Genomic DNA, 5,967 nt, shown 5'->3' with positions numbered 1-5,967 from the left:
GTAGGTTAGTAATGCCCCAGTAATTCTATCAGGTATGTAATGCCCCAAGTAGTTAGGCAGTAGATAATGCCCATAGAAGGTATGTATACATGATACCCCTGTAGGCAGGTAGTATGCAATTGCCCCAGTAGGTAGTGCACCCAGTTGGTCATAGGTAATGCTGCTAGTAGGTAGGTATTAGGTAGATTCCCCTGTAGGTAGGCATTAGGTAATTTCCCCAGTAGGTAGTAGGTAATGCCCTCAGGTAGGTAGCTCCCTCATGTAAGTAATGCCCCAGTAGGTAGTTGCCCCAGGTAGGTCATACCCCCATGTAGAAAGTATGTTCTATGAAGAAAACTAAAAGAGCAGAGCTCCTCATAGGGCAATATTGTCTGCACAAGTGGTATTGCGAGGGTGAGCATCAATATCCAATAATTAAACCTTGCTCACCTTGTTCTGTTGTGTATGATGACAAAACAGCAGTATATGCATGAATCAAGAATTCCAGTGGTGGTGCAGCTTCCTGGAGTCGGCCGCAGGGATCCTGGCCGAAGTGACAAGCAGAGGTACTGGAGGAAATATCCAGGTAGGTACAGCGCGACCCACCATTCAGGAGACTCGGTCTTGGATAAAAATATATTTATATGCCAAACATAACGCGTTGCGAGGGTTTAGACCCTCTTCATCAGATGTACAGGCAGTATACACATAGAGGTCACAAGGGGGTTTAAATGAGGAAAAAAAGGCACCAAGTTGCCTTAGCTCCGCCCCCTGGGGGCGTTACTAAGCTGAAGGTAAACAAACAGGGATACAAAGTGGCAGAATTAAACACATAGTTCCAAAAGAAATAATACAATTATGTGATATAGTATGTAATGTAGTGGCCATTAGTATAGCCCTGAACAGTAGTAAAAAAAATATGCAACATGTCGCTTTAGTGAAGTTCCGAGTGTTTCTCGGAGCTGTGGGTATATGGCGCATGTGCAGGTTCCGGGGGAATCGGCGCGGTGTCCGTGCTGAATGCACTGACATCGGAGTCACCGGTGGCGCATGCGCAGGCTCCGGGGGGAGTGGCACGGTGTCCGTGCTAAATGCACTGACATCGGAGTCGCAAGGGCCTCGCGCATGCACGAATTTACGAAATAGCTAGTGATGACGAGCATTGTAGAACAGAAGCAGTACCAGCTGCTGTAGTTTCTGCTATTGTGAGCGCTGGTTCGTAAGGAATAAGACAGCTAATGGGTGAAAGGGCCCTACTACTATGAAAGGTGTTAGATACAGGGTAAATAATATACAATTAGATAGTGGGGAAATTAGTTATTATTCATGTTCATAAGTGCTAAGGTTTTATAATAAGATTATGAATATTATCATGAATAAATCATATGGGAGAAATGTACAAGGATTCTAGTAGATAATAAATATTTCTCATATTACTTAAAAGACACACCCAGCCTTATCAAAACACTACAGGAATTTATATGGGAACCCGGTTTCATTTGGGCTACACTTGATGTCTCTTCATTATACTCTAACATACCCCACAATAAGGGCATCACTGTAATCAGAAATGTGCTAGAGGAGGACACCACTATGCCATCAGCTCAAGAAGATTTCATCTGTAATAGCATACAATATATCCTACATCATAACTATTTCTCATTTAATAATCAAATATACGTACAGACCCAGGGCACCGCAATGGGCACTCGATTTGCGCCGGCTTTCGCTAATTTATACATGGGCGCATATGAAAATTATTATATATACACAGACCATCCCTGGAAGGAGAAGATTAAACTATATAAACATTATATAGATGACCTGCTATTGATATGGGATGGATCGGAGGAGGAATTCATTCAATTCACTAACTACTTGAACACCAATGAGAATAACATCACACTATCTGGCAAGAGCTGTAGCACTTCCATGGAATATTTGGATTTAGAACTATCCAATGAAAATAAAAAAGTAATCACCAAGACTTTTTTCAAAAAAGTCGACTGCAATAGCCTCCTGTCATTCAAGAGCAGTCACTTTAAGAAATGGAAATTGAACATTTCCTATGGCCAGTTCTATCGACTTAGGAGGAATTGTTCCAAAATTACAGACTACAAGGTCCAGAGCAAAATTGTAGAAACCAGACTCTTAGAAAGAGGATATCCATCCAGAATCATAAAAGCAGCATACCAACGGGCACTAACAGGCCCAAGAATCATCATCAAAGAAAAATCCAATCTAGTCAGTAATCAGAACACTAATGAAAAACAGGACACCTTCAGACACAATTTAATTACGACCTATTGTGCATCCCACAATAAAATCCAAGATATCTTGCAGAAACACTGGGATATCTTATTACAGAATCCTTTTCTTAAAAATGACATCCCAAGGCAACCAAAAATCACCTACAGAAGAGCCCAGACCCTAAAAAATGTACTGGCACCAAGCCGTTTGAAGGAAGAGAACCACACATCTCAACAAAAATTGTATGATCTGGCTCCAGGGAACTATAAATGCTATAAAAGTACCTGTAAATGCTGCACTAATATCACGAATGGCACACGTAATTTCATATGTAATTTTTCAGGAGAATCTTTCATGATTAAGTCTAGGATGGATTGTTCCTCTGATTATGTTATTTATCTCCTGGAATGTAGCTGCAAGCTACAATACGTCGGCGGCACCATTAAGCAATTACGCCTTAGAATGAATAAACACAGATCCAATGTGTCTAATGGATTTGCCAAGCACAGTGTCTCCCGACATGCGGCAGAGTATCACAATAAGGATTTTATAGCTTTCTCTTTGAAAATTATCGAACAGATCCCCGTTAATATACCCAACAGATTTGAAAGATTTCAGCGCAGGGAATCATTTTGGATTTTCAAAATGAACTCCCTGATACCTAATGGTTTGAACGAAGCTATGGACATTATCCACTCTAATCCATTATAAAATCTATATATATATATATCAGAAGGCTGGATTGTGAGTCGCTCACCCTATGCACGCCCACCTCGCCACCTGTGCCGCAGACCGGCCGGTACCACTATCACTTGTGAAGGAAAGAACAAGGTCCGGCACTAGGTTGCAGGTAAAAACTTCTTATATCTTTATTTGAAGATTCTGCAGTACAAGGTAGAAAGTTTGACGCGTTTCACCCCTGTGACTCCGATGTCAGTGCATTTAGCATGGACACCGCGCCACTCCCCCCGGAGCCTGCGCATACGCCACCGGCAACTCCGATGTCAGTGCATCCAGCACGGACACCGCGTTGATTCCCCCGTAGCCTGCGCATGCGCCATATACCCGCAGCTCCGAGAAACACTCGGAACTTCACTAAAGCGACATGTTGCACATTTTGTTTTTACTACTGTTCAGGGCTATACTAATGGCCACTACATTACATACAATATCACATCATTGTATTATTCCTTTTGGAACTATGTGTTTAATTCTGCCACTTTGTATTCCTGTTTGTTTACCTTCAGCTTAGTAACGCCCCCAGGGGCAGAACTAAGGCAACTTGGCGCCTTTTTTCCCCTCATTTAAACCCCCTTGTGACCTCTATGTGTATACTGCCTGTATATCTGATGAAGAGGGTCTAAACCCTCGCAACGTGTTATGTTTGGCAAATAAATATATTTTTATCCAAGACCGAGTCTCCTGAATGGTGGATCGCGCTGTACCTACCTGGATATTTCCTCTGCATACCCCCATGTAGGTCATGCCCCCATGTAGGTAGTGACCCCAGATAAATAATTCCCCCATATATGTAATCCTCACACATAGGTCCCACTGACCTTTCCACCTATCCTACACTGAGATTTGTCCTCCGGAGCTGTGCAGTACTTCTCTAGAAGGCCGCATGAGGAAATTACATCATCGCGCGGCCTGCAGCACAAGTCTACTCTCTTGTACGTACATTGCATACATTATTTTCACAAGGCATATATATAGAAGCAAGGGACTGCTATACGTACATTACGAATGCAATTTGCGTACTGTACATACAGAAGCGGTAGACCTCTGTTTAAACAGAGGTCTCTTGCTTCTGTGCTGGGACTGCTGCAGCAGGCCCCTTACTCGGGTACTAGCAGTACCCTGCTGATGGCAGCACTGGGTGTTTCTAGTAAAGCGGCCATTCGGTGCACACTTATGTGTAAACTTGGGACTGGATGCAAGCTTGAAAAATATATTTAAAGCTATATGGTGTAGATCTTAGTTTTGTCATATACTCAATACCTTGTGTTTGTTCATTTTAAAAAGAATTCCAAAAATAGTTTAACTTTCCACTTGATAACAGGCGTATGTTCAGAGAAGACCTCTGGAAGTTTTAAATTGTTAATGGTTTCTCTACTTCTTTATGGATGAAAAGATTTTTTGCAGCCCCCACTGTTGAATTATATTTTAAAATTTACTGTTCCATTACTTAAGGGTTGCATTACCTGTACTTCACTGATTTCTATCTAAAATTTCATTTTCACACATTTTGTATTTACCAGATAAAACTTAACTCCAGTCAGTCTCTTTCTATTTGTAAGTGGTACATGAGTCTGCAATGTGTGTTACAAATATTTTTGCTGCCGCATTTATATAATTTATAAATGCTTAGCCTATTTTCTTATCTGAGTGTAATGTGTACATATAGATCTCTATTAAGATGACACCAGATTGAGAAAGTATATATTTTAAAAGCAAATTAAAGCTATACTTATACATAAAAGGCAGCCCAGATTAAGTAGTTGTTTAGTAATACGCATAGATGAAAGCTATAACTACCATTTGTGAAGCTGATATGTAAGAAATATGTTTACTATACTAGCTTCATAAAAGTAATGTACTATGGTGTTCCAATAGATCATGTGATATATATATACCTACTATAAACAGTTAAAATGATTCATATTTGCTCCAAGCTAACAAATTACATGTACGTTTATGGAAAAAATTGGTGTAACTCCACACCAGCAAATAGGTGGTGTAAGATACATAAAAAAAAGTCTTACATACACAGTGAGTTGTGGGCCACATGTACAGCTTTAAGAAATTTGGTGCAATTTTGGCTAACATTATTGGTAAATTTCCACTACTTGTGTTTCAGGAAACATTGGTCCAGATTAAACAAACTGTGTGAGAGAAAAAGTGGAGAAATTTTACCACAACAACCAATCACAGCTCAGCTAATGAGTTCTGATAAAGTGAAAGCTGAGCTGTGATTGGTTGCTGTAGGAAAACCACACACCAGCTTTTCTCTCACATGTTTTGATAAATCTGGGCCATTATCCCTTTTAGAGGTTGTTACTCAGTTTTACAAGATTTCTGGAGTGTGCATACTATAGAGGAAGGTCTAAATCTATTTATTTCTACTCCCTTTTGCCTGTACTCTATGTTTATGTCTTCCATATTTATCAAAAAGGATGCACATTCTTCATAAATAGCCAAAGAAGCTTGTATCTAAGTAAGTGTTTTGGGTGGAGTTAGTTTTCACAACTTCCCCTATAAAGTTGCATATGATAAATCAGTAAGGATCGCAAAAGCAAAAACACATGTGACTTCATATAGAGCACATTTGACAAAAAGGCTGAAGTTAAAAAGTTGTAACATTTTTGCACAAATGGTGTTGCACGTATTGTCACAAATGTACACACAGACAGGAAAAAAAACTGTGTGATAAATTAATCCCAATGTAGCTGATAAGAGAGGAAACCCAGCCCCGGTTAGTTCCCCCTTTCTGTTGGTTACTATTCTGATTTTTCAGAAATATATGAAAGTAAAAGCTGTCTTGCTTTTTTTCAACATTTCAGGGTAGTTCTTACATTATTTTTAGATGAGAATAAACTTATAGTGTTCACTCAGTACACAGAAAAATGTAAAAGAGAAGATCACCATTACTGGTGTATGGAACTTCAGAGGCCATTAGCACTCCACTGGGCATTCTGGGAAGAGGGAATATGCAAAGCAGCTCAATCACACCACCTA

The sequence above is a fragment of the Hyla sarda genome, chromosome 4 (assembly GCF_029499605.1).
Source record: "Hyla sarda isolate aHylSar1 chromosome 4, aHylSar1.hap1, whole genome shotgun sequence".
In the NCBI taxonomy this organism is placed as follows: domain Eukaryota; kingdom Metazoa; phylum Chordata; class Amphibia; order Anura; family Hylidae; genus Hyla; species Hyla sarda.
Note: the sequence above shows the minus strand (reverse complement) of the source record.